The sequence below is a fragment of the Myotis daubentonii genome, chromosome Y, assembly GCF_963259705.1.
Source record: "Myotis daubentonii chromosome Y, mMyoDau2.1, whole genome shotgun sequence".
NCBI lineage: Eukaryota > Metazoa > Chordata > Mammalia > Chiroptera > Vespertilionidae > Myotis > Myotis daubentonii.
Genome location: NC_081862.1, coordinates 1,014,236 through 1,026,918, shown reverse-complemented (window position 1 = coordinate 1,026,918; position 12,683 = coordinate 1,014,236). Strand labels below are relative to the sequence as shown.

Genomic DNA, 12,683 nt, shown 5'->3' with positions numbered 1-12,683 from the left:
GTCTTGCCCACACCCTCCATGCTTGATTGTTACAATTTTTGACATTCTTACTCCCACAGATAATTTGCCCGTGTTCTTTGGATTCACGTCCTGGCCTGTGCTGGGCTCTTCCTCCATTATTCTCTCATGCTCACTGGAGCTCCCTGTTTGTCTGTTGGGAGGCTTGAAAGAGTCCCTTGAAGTTCTCCTGTGCCTGATCCTTTTAAGCAAAGGTTTGGACGTTCCTTTGACCTCTTGACCTTCAGCTTTGTCATTCCAGCCATGTGGACCAGGATGTTGCTGCTGCTGTTGATTCTGACGCTCTGGGCTGGGTTCCTCTGACTGGAGGTGTTTTCCTGCAGGTGCTGCTGGCAGAATCTTAGAGGGGTGATTGCGTTTCACATATTGGCTGAGGAATGTCTGACTGGAGAAGGCCACAGAGCAGGAGGGACATGGGTGGATCTCTGGCTTTGGTTCTGCTGAAGGAGAAAGTTTTGGTCAGGGCATGTGTGGGCAAGGCTGCCTGTGCTTTACGCTCTGTCTCCTGGTAAGACCTGTCTCCGGAATCATTCTAACTGTGTTGACAGTGCAAGCTCTGCCTCCCACAAAGTGTTCCTTCAAAGTCTACTTTTCTTTTTCTTTGTCTGCACTACTCTTCTTCAGAAATCCAGAGACCCCATATCAAAAGTCTTTTCTACAGCCCTGGTCAGTGTGGATCAGTGGATAGAGCCTCAGACTGTGGACAGAAAGGTCCTGGGTTTGATTCCCATCAAGGGCATGTGCCTTGGTTGCAGGCTTCTCCCCGGCCCGGGACCTGGTCAGGGATTGTGCAGGAGGCAACAAATCGATGTGTTCCTCTCACATTGATATTTCTGTCTTTCCCTCTGTCTTTCACTCTCTATAAAAATCAATGGAAAAATATCCTTGGGTGAGGATTGAAAAGAAAAAAGGTCTTACAGATCAAGGAACATCAGAAGCCATTTGACTCCTTATATGGATTTGACTATCGTGACCTTTCCATATACATGTATCTTCTAAGTCATGTTAAAGAGAAAAACCACAGGCCTGGCCAGGTATCTCAGTGGTTGAGCATCAACCCATGAACCAGGTCGTCACCAGTTTGATTCCTGGTCAGGGCACATGCCCAGGTTTTGTGCTCTATCCCAGCAGGAGGCAGCTGATCCATGGTGATATTTCTATCTCTCTCTTCATTTCCCTTCCTCTCTCTCTCAAATCACTAAACATATTTAAAAATAGAGGAACAATAGGCCCCAACTAGCAATTGCTTCTCTCTCAGTTTTCCACAAATCATAAAAGGGAAATATGTCTTTCCTCACACAGTATTCCTACTTGATTTCTTTCAGTGTTAGCCTATTTCAAATACACTACAAAGTCCTGTTTCAAAATATCTCCCCAACCATGCCCTAGCCAGTTTGGCTCAGTAGATAGAGCGTCACCTTGGGGACTCCAGGCTCCTGGGTTCAATTCTAGTCAAGGGCACATCCCTTGGTTGCAAGCTCAATCCCCAGCCCTGGTTGGGGTGTCCATGGGAGACAAGCTATTGATGTTTCTCTCTCTGTCTCTCCCCCTTCTAATCTCTCTCAAAAAATAATCAGTGGACAAATATTCTTGGGTGAGGATTAACAACAACAACAAAAATATTTCCCCAACCTGCTTCTTACACTCCTGACTCCCGTCCCTCTCCAGCCAGTCTGCCTTCCTCTCTCACTTGGAGTTGAAATAATCTCGGAGGGGATTCCCCACTGAAGTTTATTTTCCAAAAAATTTAACAAAGCATAGTTTTAGAACATGCCACTCTGCAGCTGAAAACTGCTCAATTGTCCCGTCTCACTCAAGAAAGTCCCCAGTATCTCAGCTTGGATCATAGGCACTGTATTTCCAGGCTGCTAGGCATCTGTCCAACCTCTGTTCTTACCCTCTGTACTGAGACTGAGATGGGAGTAGCCCTCAGCCAGCTCAATACCCCACCTATTTCCTTCCCTGCACCAGCCACTCCCTCTGCCTGGGACCTTGTGACACAACTGTTGTAATTGTTGTCTCCTGAGAAAGCCTTCCCTTGACCTTTGCAATCCGACACACCCACCTTCCCCTCACACTGATCCCTAGGCACTTGTCCAGGGCCCGTTTTCTCCAAAGCACTAACCACTGTGTAATATTAAGCACATGCACATATGTCTGCCAGGGCTTCCCTCCTTCACCAGCCAGCTGCTCAGGAGCAGTGATTCTGATCATTGTGTTCATCCGTATTTCCAGCTCCCAGAACCCTGCGTGGCACCGCGTAGGAATTCACATGACAAGTCACAAAATAATGAATGAATGCATGTTAACACACACATTTCATTTAGAAATATGCAGTAAATGAAGAAGAAACAGCTAAAGTGTTAAAAAACAAAAACAAAAAACAAAACAACAACCCACAAACAACCACCTTGATGAGAGAGCTGGTTAAGTGCCTGAAACATTTTTTTTTTGTCTCTAACCCTTTCAGCACTATATGATGCTGTGTATTTTGTGCATGAAGTATTTTTTAAAATGGAACAAAAATAGCCCCTGGCCAGTGTGGCTCAGTTCGTTGAGCATTGTCCCGTTCACCCAGAGGTAGCCAGTTTGATTCCTGGTCAGGGCACATGTCTGGGTGGTGGACTTGATCCCCAGTAGGGATAATGCAGGAGGCAGCAGATTGATATTTCTCTCCCTCTCCCTTCATCTCTGTCTCTAAAACCAATAAAAGCATATTTTTAAAAATTAGAACAAAAATAAAAATATTAAAATTGTTCCTAAGAATCAAAAACCTATGTGATGAGCCATCAATTTCTGAAGCATCTGATTTGAAGCTTTGCTGACTCTAGAGTGGAGTTTACTCTACTTGAGAGTTGGAGCATGAAAACTTCTAAGAATTCTTTCTTTCCATGTTGAAGAAGAGTGGTGCCCACCACTCCCGGCCACAAGCTCTGTCTTCCACTTGCTGCCCCACTTGATGCCCAGCTTTTGGCCATACTCTTCTCCATACCAGACCAGCAGCTCACAGCCCGTCCTCATGACCCGGCAGGTTCGGTAGAAAATCTGCCTGTGATATTGAAAGGCCACCAGGTTCTGTTCTTCGTCATCCCGGGCGCAGTTCACCTACCTGGCGTTGAGGCAGATGAAAGGAAAGAAAACCACAGGCGATGAGTTGCCACTACCTGTCATATTCGTGTCCAGCTCCTCACTGACGCTTAAGGCCCTCAGCACTGATGGCACCCACACCCATGCTCCTGGGGAAACTTCTGTTCAATGTCCAAGCCTCTGTCACAATGTCATGTGAATTCCTGTCTCTAAGTCCTGCTCACAGTGCTCATCCTGCCTAATGCCATTTCCAAAGCCTCATTCCAGACTTCCCCATCAAACCTGGTGACCTCTAGCTTCTCTAAGCTGTAAGTCAGGTTCTGTGTTACACCACAGAACTCGGGGCTTGATCTAGGACTCACATCATTCAACACTCAGTCCAAGTCTACCTTCTCTTCAGAGGCCTTTGTCGAGTCTCCCTACACTTTATTGAAGGCATCATTCAGTTGCCTCCCCCAGGTTCCCACAGAAACGTGGAGGTCTCTCTGTCTTAGAAAAATAACACAGAACAATAGTAGTTTATTCATAATCTGTCTCCCCTGACACAAGAGAGCCCCTCAGGAAAGGGCCATGAGCACTATTACTCTGCAGGCTCCAACACCCAGTTGTAGTTAGAACTGAGTCTGGGATGATGTGCTGCCCTCACAGGTTTCGACTATCCTTGGTTCAAGGCTATCTGGGCACTGGGCACTTCTTGAAAAATAGGAAAATTAGAGTTAAATGTTTATGAAATAAAATGTTTCATGTCCGTCTGCAGTAAGTCCTCCCTAGGGTCATGGATTGTGTAATCTGTGTAAGTAATGAATTCCTTCCTCCAAACTGGAACATAGTAGGTGTTTAACTAATGTCCATTAGATAAATCACAGAGTAATACAGGGTCCTCAAGGTTTTCCCAGTCAGTGCCCAAACCAGAGACTTCTATTTTGAGGACATATGCTATACTTTTACCTCCTTTTTTCCAAAATGTCTCTAGATGTTAAAGATCACTGTATGGAGAAAAAAGAGGAACAGAGAACTGAGGGAGACCATTAGGGAGGCATGATGGGAAGGACAGACATGTGGGTTGTGAGGCATGAGTATCCTCTCTGGCACCCAGAAGCCTAGTGACCTTACCTCATCCAGTTGGCCTGAGATGTATCCTTTCCATCCACATACTCATAGCAGTTTCTCCCTTTGGTGATCTGCATTTCAGGAAAAGAAGTTAAAGGCCGTGTGTGTGTGTGTGTGTGTGTGTGTGTGTGTGTGTGTGTGTGTGTGTGTGTGTGGTTGTGTGTATATAATAGAAGAATTACTTTATTCTACTGTCATCAAATCTCTTTCAGCCTGCATGGTGATTCAACTGCCAATGGTGATCACAGGATATTTTTCTTACTCATCATCTACACGTCGGAGTCGATTTGTCCACTAAGCAGGAGCCCCACAAGGGAGGAGTCTGTACCACTTTGCTCCCATTTACCCTCTGATCCTTAGAGAGGAGCTCCATGTTCATGCAAAGTCCGCCCAGTACACAGAGCTAACTAACCATATGGTCCCCATCCATGTCCTAGCATGTAGAAGGTGGGGGCCGCCAAGCCACAGGAGGGACGGGGAAGCCAGAGGATAGGGAAGAGGTAAAGTTCTCACCAGCCAGGAGTAGCCGCTGTTGGCTGTGGCTTCATCTTCTGTGATCTGACCCTCATAAGGGCCAAAGTGCAGGCCCTCGGTCAGATCACATTCCTCATTCCACACTCCAAGCCCAGCCTCAGGGATGCCTGATGGTCCGATTCTCAACCCAGGGGGCAGAGTGAGGGCTGAGCGTTTGGCATGCCCCTTGTCCGGCACTGTCTTTTACAAACGTAGGAGGCCCATGCACAGCACAGCTGTCAATGAAGTAGTTCTGACACTTCTCACAATTTGGAGGCAAGAGCAACAGGGAAGAGGGAGGGTGCAGTGCATGTTCCTGGACATGAAGAGCTTCGGAAAGAGCTCACATCAGTGAGCCTCAATCCTGTACTCCCGGTCACGAGAGGAAGGGAATGATTTGGGCACCCAAAGACCAAGTGAAATTCTTGCATCAAGACATAACATGCTCCTTGGTGAGGGTGAGCTTACATAGGTAGTCATCGTCCTGGGGCTCGCTGGCCTCTTGGTAGACACAACACTTCCTCTCTCGTAGGCTATACATCTTCACTTCGATCTCCTTTCTCCCGAGGTCTACATGGGAGAAGGGCAGGTGACTGAGGGGATGAGGTCTGGAACATTAGTCCCTATCTTATCAGAAAACACACAATGTCCTACCATCAAATGATCGCCTGTTCTATTATAGTATGTGGTATTTTCCTCCATTAACTAAAAGACTAGCACTCCACACTGACTTTTGGTGGCTGATTCAATTTTAGTTTCTAGATGATCCCATTATGAGGTTCAACCTCCCAAGCTTTGGTCATTCATAAAGTATGTATTGAGGGAACATTATGCGTTAGGCACTGAGTAAAGACCTGGGCACACAACACCAAGAGAATATGGTTGCTATTATCACAGATGGATTTATTGGACAACTTGCATGTGTCAATTGTTTAAGATTTAATTTAATGCTATCAAACTATATGTGACCCATGTTTCCTTATGTTCACTTTACACATTAGCATTCAGGAGCTCAGAGAGTTGGTAAGATTAGCTCAAAGCTCCAGTGCTAACTCCAGTTTCAAATTCAGGCCTATGCAAAGTCCACCCCACATACCTAGGCTATACTGATTAGCCTTTCTAGAAGAATTAGTGGAACTGAAATCTCCAAATTATGTAACTTACCCAATTTCGATCTAGGGTGCTGTCCAGAGGGACTTGCTTCTCCAGGAGGGGGCACTGGTTTCTGAGTCTGCTCTGAGCCACTTGTGGTCAACAAATTTGCTGTTCCTGACAATTCCTTCAAAGTAGACTCATTACTTAATGACGTCCTGGACTTTGCCTTCAATGTGGAAGTCCCATATTAAAAGGTAACATGCATTTATTTAATTATGTAGGGTTTATGATATATTTTCACATACATGACTTCAATGAACACTTAAACAACTCTGAAATACCTGGGAAGTATGAATATTAGAGGAAAAAGAAATGGCCAATGTGGGTTGTGAATTGAAGACTAGAACACATGCCTTAAGGATCTTTTTTTTTTTTATAGAACTGTGAGAGTGAAAGATACTGGGAAGAAAATAAGTCATAGTTGGGCCCTAACCAGTGTAGCTCAGTTGATAGAGTGTCAGCCTGCGGATTGAAGGGTCCTTAGTTCAATTCCGATCAAGGGCCAGTGACTTGGTTGCAGGATCCTCCTCCTTGGCCCATGCCCTGGTCTGGACTTATGCAGGAGGCAACCAATCAATGTGTCTCTCACATTGATATTTCTCTCTGTCTCTCCCTCTCTCTTCTATTCTCCCTAAAAATCAATGAGAAAATATCCTTGGGTGAGGATTAAGAATAAAAAAGAAAGAAAGAAAAATAGTTGGCAGAGCCCTGGCTGGTGTAGCTCAGTTGGTTGAACTGAAGGGTTGCCGGTTCCATTCCCGGTCATGGTACATGTCCTGGTTACAGGTTAGATCCCAGGTGGGGGACTGTGTAGGAGGCAACCGATCCATGTTTTTCTCTCTCACTGATGCTTCTCTCCCTCTCCCTTCCTCTTTCTCTCTAAAATCAATAAAACATATATTTTTCAAAAGAAATGGCTGGCAGAAACCTATCGTGAAAATAAGGAAAATTATGCTAAAACTAGAGACCCAGTGCACGAATTCATGCACCAGCGGGGTCCCTCATCCTGGCCTGTGGGATCAGGCCAAAACTGGCTCTCTGACATTCCCCGAGAGGTCCTGGATTGCGAGAGGGCACAGGCTAGGCTGAGAGACCCCACTGGGGCACGATCGGGGCTGGGGAGGGATGCGGGAGGTTGGCCAGCTGGGGAGGAACCGCAGGAGGACTCCAGGGTGTGTCCGGCCATCTCGCTCAGTCCTGATCAGCTGGACCCCAGCAGCAAGCTAACCTATAGGTCAGAGCGTCTTCCTCCTGGTGATCAGTGCACGTCATAGCAACTGGTCTACCGGTTGACTGTCTGCCCCTTGGTGGTCAGTGCACATCATAGCGAGCAGTTAGTGGCATTAGCATGTCATCATCATATTATGCTTTGATTGGTTGAACGGGCGACTGGACACTTAGCATATTATATATGATGTGCAAATTACTATATCACGGAAAGAATATTTGTAATTAGAGTAGTTGGTTCCCACCAATTCTGTTTGAATAAGGTTGTGCTACTAGCTAGTTCTCTTCATTTTTCCTGACCTATAACATGCTAATTCCTAATGTTATAATGAACATCACATATAACGGTGTTCACCAAAGTGTTCTGTGAGCTCTTTGATACAGTGTGAATGTCAAATTACAGTCCTGATATCAATGTACCTCTCAGTCGTCTCTGTATTTGAAATCACATGTAAATTATCTTCATTATTTTTTGACCCTATTCTAGTTTAATTTGTAAATTTTAAAGCACTCTTTCAGCCAACATTCAGGGGCCCTCAGGCACCCTGAGCTGGGCCTGGGACTTCTGGAAGAGAAAAATCTGGTGTGAACCAAAGAGCTCACAATGCAGACGTAGGCAGGCGGAGCAAATGATTCAAACAAGATGACACTGGCCTAATTAGAGCTCAGAGAAAGAAGCCATGCTTCTTACTGGAATGAGCATTCAAAACCAGTTCCAGATGGATGAGCTTCTATTGAATAGTGTGTCATCTCTATGAAGTTCTTAAGTCTATTTATTGTTTCTCAATTGTCAAACCTGAAGCTCCCCAGAGTTGAGAGATGCTTTCTTTTATTTGACCAGGAGGCTCTGATGCTGGGGTTCCTATGTCCTTCTTCATGGGGGACCATGCACCGTGCAAACTGCCTATATGTCAGTAAGCTTCCACGAGTCGGAAGTCTTAGTGCATCTCTCACGGCAGCACAGTGTTTGGAATCATCAGTCAGTGAAAGATGTAATCATGTATGGATAAGACAGTGGAAACTGCATGAAACTATGGAAATTTTAATGAGCTTGTAAGTGGTTTAGAGATGAAGCTATGGATTAGAGTGCATGTCCACGAATACTGTGATCTCAGACATATAATCAAACACTTGTATATGTCTGAAACCTCAGTTTAATCAGCAGAAATGGTGATAGTTATAGTACCTACCTCATAGGGTTGTGGTAAGGTTTAAGTGAGTTTATTCACGTAGAATTCTTAGAGTCTGAAGCATTGTGAAGATAAAACCCGTGACAGCTACTATTGTAGCTGATGTTATTAACGACTGAGATGATATTGGGCATTTTGTTGAAGAGGTCAGGAAAGAAAGGTGGCAGTTTCTAGGCTGCACTCTGATTTTTTCTCCTCTTCCCTGCATTTGCATCCAGGAGGAAGATTTTCTTTTCAACAGGATTTGGCAATTACTCACCTTCTGATGTTTATTCTGTTCCACTCTGAAGGCCACCCAAGAAGGTTTAGCTAAAAGATGGTGAGAAATCAATAATACATATAATTTCCGAGAGGAAGGGAGAGGGCGAGGGAGAGAGAGAGAAACATCAATGATGATAGAGAATCATGGATTAGCTGTCTCCTGAACACCCCACAGCAGGGATCGAGCGCACAACCTGGGCATGTCCCCTGACTGGGAATCGAACTGCGACTTCGTGGTTCATAGGTCGATGCTCAATCTCTGAGCCACGCCTGCCGGGTCAGAAATCATGTTTGGTTGGTAATTATTTCAAAATCTGGGGATTCTTATTTTTTCAGAATTCTGAATCAGAGAGTGATCTAAGGACAGACCAAGGATGATTGGAAATGTTTTTTGATGTTTCATTAGGCTTATGCTTTTATTAGGAGCATCAGCTAATTTTCTTAAAATGTTTAAAAATAGACAAAACCCCATCTGTACTTCATCCTCTGTTCAATATATATATATTTAAATTGGCCTATCCCTGGCTGGGCGGCTCAGTTGGTTGGAGTATTGTCTTGTACACCACAAGGTTTCAGGTTTGATCTGTATTGGGGTGTACACGAAGGCAACGGATAAATGTTCCTCTCTCACATTGATGTTTCTGTCTCCCTTTCTGTCTCTCTCCTTTCCTCTCTCTAAATTCAATGAATATCCTTGGGTGAGGATTTAAAAAATAAAATTGCCCTAAACAGCAAAAAATAAAAAAATTGGCCTTTCATGACACAAATATAATGACAGTCACCTAACTGCAAAGAATCTCTACTCTGCAACCTGGCCCTTTCTCCTCTCTGCCTTCTGTCTTCACACTGGCCTTGTCCAGTCCAATGGCACCAGGACCACATTCCCTCCTTTCTTTCTTATCCTTCCTCCTTTGCACATGTGGACTGTGTCACCTTTCCTAATCACTAGATTCTGATCAGCATCACACAGTCTTAGGAACAAAGACTCAGGTCTAGTCACCACAGAAACAGAGTTTCGGGCAAGTTAGATATAACGTCGTGACTTCAGCTATGTTCCAACCTCAGACCCATGGAACTACAGACCCTACCAACCAGACTTTCATGAAACCTGGCAGATGATGCCATGGCTGACATGGAACCTGATACAACAGTGAACTACTTCCTACCCTGGCCCACAACCCAACTCTCTAACTACCATGAGTAATAATTTTCCCAAATGTCCCCATGCAGGTCTTAGAGCACTGCTCACCTGTCAGACCTTCCTCCTTCTATGTGATGACAACTCTTCTGAATTAGTTATTTTTTACTCACTTTTATATTTTTGTATACTTGTTTGTTAATGTTCTATATCTATATAATTATATTATTATTCTTTATTTTATTTTATTTTATTTTTTGTTGATCTGTTTCTTATCAGTTTGTAAGTACTCGGTGAATTAGGTTATTACATTTGTTCCTCTTTTTTCCCCCCTTAACTCCCCTCTTCCCAGTTCCCACCCCACCCTCCGCCCTCACTCCCCACCCACAGTCCTCATCCATAGGTGCACGTTTTTTGTCCAGTCTCTATCCGCATCTCCCACACCCCTTTCCCCCCAAGAATAGTCAGTCCATTCCCTTTCTATGTCCCTGATTCTATTGTGATCACCAGATTATTTGTTCACTTGATTCTTAGATTCACTTGTTGATAGATGCATGTTTGTTGTTCATAATTTGTATCTTTACCTTTTTTCTTCTTCTTCCTCTTCTTAAAGGATACCTTTCAGCATTTCATATAATACTGGTTTGGTGGTGATGAACTCCTTTAGCTTTTCCTTATCTGTGAAGCTCTTTATCTGACCTTCAGTTCTGAATGATAGCTTTGCTGGATAAAGTAATCTTGGTTATAGGTTCTTGGTATTCATCACTTTGAATATTTCTTGCCATTCCCTTCTGGCCTGCAAAGTTTCTGTTGAGAAATGAGCTGACAGCCGTATGGGTATTCCCTTATAGGTAACTGAGTTTCTTTCTCTTGCTGCTTTTAGGATTTTCTCTTTGTCTTTTGCTCTTGGCATTTTAATTATGATGTGTCTTGGTGTGGTTCTCTTTGGATTCCTTTTGTTTGGGTTCTCTGCGCTTCCTGGACCTGTAAGTCTATTTCTTTCACCAGGTGGGGGAAGTTTTCTGTCATTATTTCTTCAAATAGGTTTTCAATATCTTGCTCTCTCTCATCTACTGGCACCCCTATAATTCTGATGTTGGTACGCTTGAAGCTGTCCCAGAGGCTCCTTACACTATCTTCATATTTTCAGATTCTTTTTTCATTTTGCTTCTCCAGTTGGGTGTTTTTTGCTTCTTCGCATTTCGAATCTTTGACTTGATTCTTGCGCTCCTCTGGTCTGCTGTGGGGTGTCTGTACAATATTCTTTATTTCAGTCAGTGTATGCTTAATTTCTAGTTGGTTCTTTATCACAATATCGAGGATCTCATTAGATTTCTTGAGAATCTCACTACATTTATCGGCGGTCTCACCTGTCTTTTCGAGGGCCTTACTCAGTTTATCGGCAGCTTCTAGACAGTTCTTGAGAGACCTTAAAAGTGTGGTTTTGAGCTCTATATCTTCCATTTCTGACATTTGCATCCCGTTTCTTTGTCTCCGCATTTTTTTATCTTTTCTTGGTGCACCCCCTAGTGGTCTTTGTGCGCAGTCTTGTTGTAGTTAAGCCTTGATTGTTGTCGGTCGGCAATACCAGGGGTGATTTGACCTCCAGGCTAACTGGCTATGAGAGTCAGCTGTGTCTGCAGTGGGAGAGCTTCTGTGCTGGATCTCTAGGGCGGTGCTAATCTAGCGTTTGCCTGAGGCTATGAGGCAAATGGCTCTGTGCAGGGCTTGGGCGGGGCGGGTCCCCGGGGATCTACAGGGCGGGCCGGAGCGAACAGTTATGGCTGCTCTCAGTTCCGTCCCTAGGGGCTCTGCCTCACAGAGTCCCAGCAACCGCTGCAAACCTCGGAGAGAAAGCTGCCTTCGAGTTCCGACCGAAGTCAGACAGTCCCGCTTCTCCTGTTTGAATCTGGGTCCCTAGAGACTCACCCGGATCTGGAGCTCAGAGTCTGAAACTCCCTCCCGATTGAAAACAACAACCGCGCCCTCCGCCATCAGCCCGCTCCGCACGCACTCCGAACCTGAGTATTTCACTTCAGCACTGCGCCTCCTCTGAGTCTGGGTATGATATTCTCTTTCCTCCTAGTTGTAGAATTTCCACTCAGCCAGCCTTCCTGTGGTTCTGGATGATGTCCGTTCTGTCTTTTAGGTGTACCCTTGAATTGGTTGTTCGAGGCAGCAATCTCCTGCGTTAACCTATGCCGCCATCTTGGTTTCCAGCCTTTATTTTATTTTTTGCCATCACCATTTATCGCCCTCTACTATTATTTTTTAATCCTCACGTGAGAATATATGTTTATTGATTTTAGAGAGAGAGGAAGAGAAAGAAAGAGAGGGAAACATAGATGTGAGAGAGAAACATCGATCACTTGTAGCCCATACACACCCCGACTGGGGGTGGAACCCAAAACCTTTTTGGTGTATGGGAGGATACTCCAACCAACTGAGGCACCGAGCCATGGCTATTTATTTATTTTTATTTTGAAAGAATGTTTATTAAAGCTGGGGACAGTGAAACAAGGAAGGACTTAGGATAGAAGCAGCAGCAGGAGAGCGCCTAGGCTGGGCTGCTGTGTTGCTCTAGAAAGGATAAAGGAAAGAATTCAGCCTACGCGGGCTGCTTTGGCTCATTGGAAAGTCATAGCAAAGGGGCCTTGGAGCCAGGTTCAGGGGGTTAGCCTGAATGACCTGCCCCTGCCCATACTCTCTGGTGCAAGTCTCCTGGGTCTCTTAGTTTAGGAGATGCACACCTAGTCGGGGGGGGGGAGTAGAGGGGGAAGGGTGAGGGGTGTGTGTGCTCCCAGAGAGAGAACAGATTAAAAAAATTATATATATATATATATATATATATATATATATATATATATATATATATCCTATCTAATAAAAGAGAAACATGGTAATTGGCATACGACCACTACCCTTCCCATTGGCTAATCAGGGCAATATGCAAATTAACTGCCAGCCAAGATGGTGGCCGGCAG

At 44.7% G+C, this 12,683-nt stretch overlaps 1 pseudogene; it reads right to left on the bottom strand.

The window, feature by feature from the left end:
* The window catches only part of LOC132225593 (histone-lysine N-methyltransferase PRDM7-like), a 42,519-nt pseudogene that overhangs the window by 27,355 nt on the left and 2,481 nt on the right, over positions 1-12,683 (bottom strand).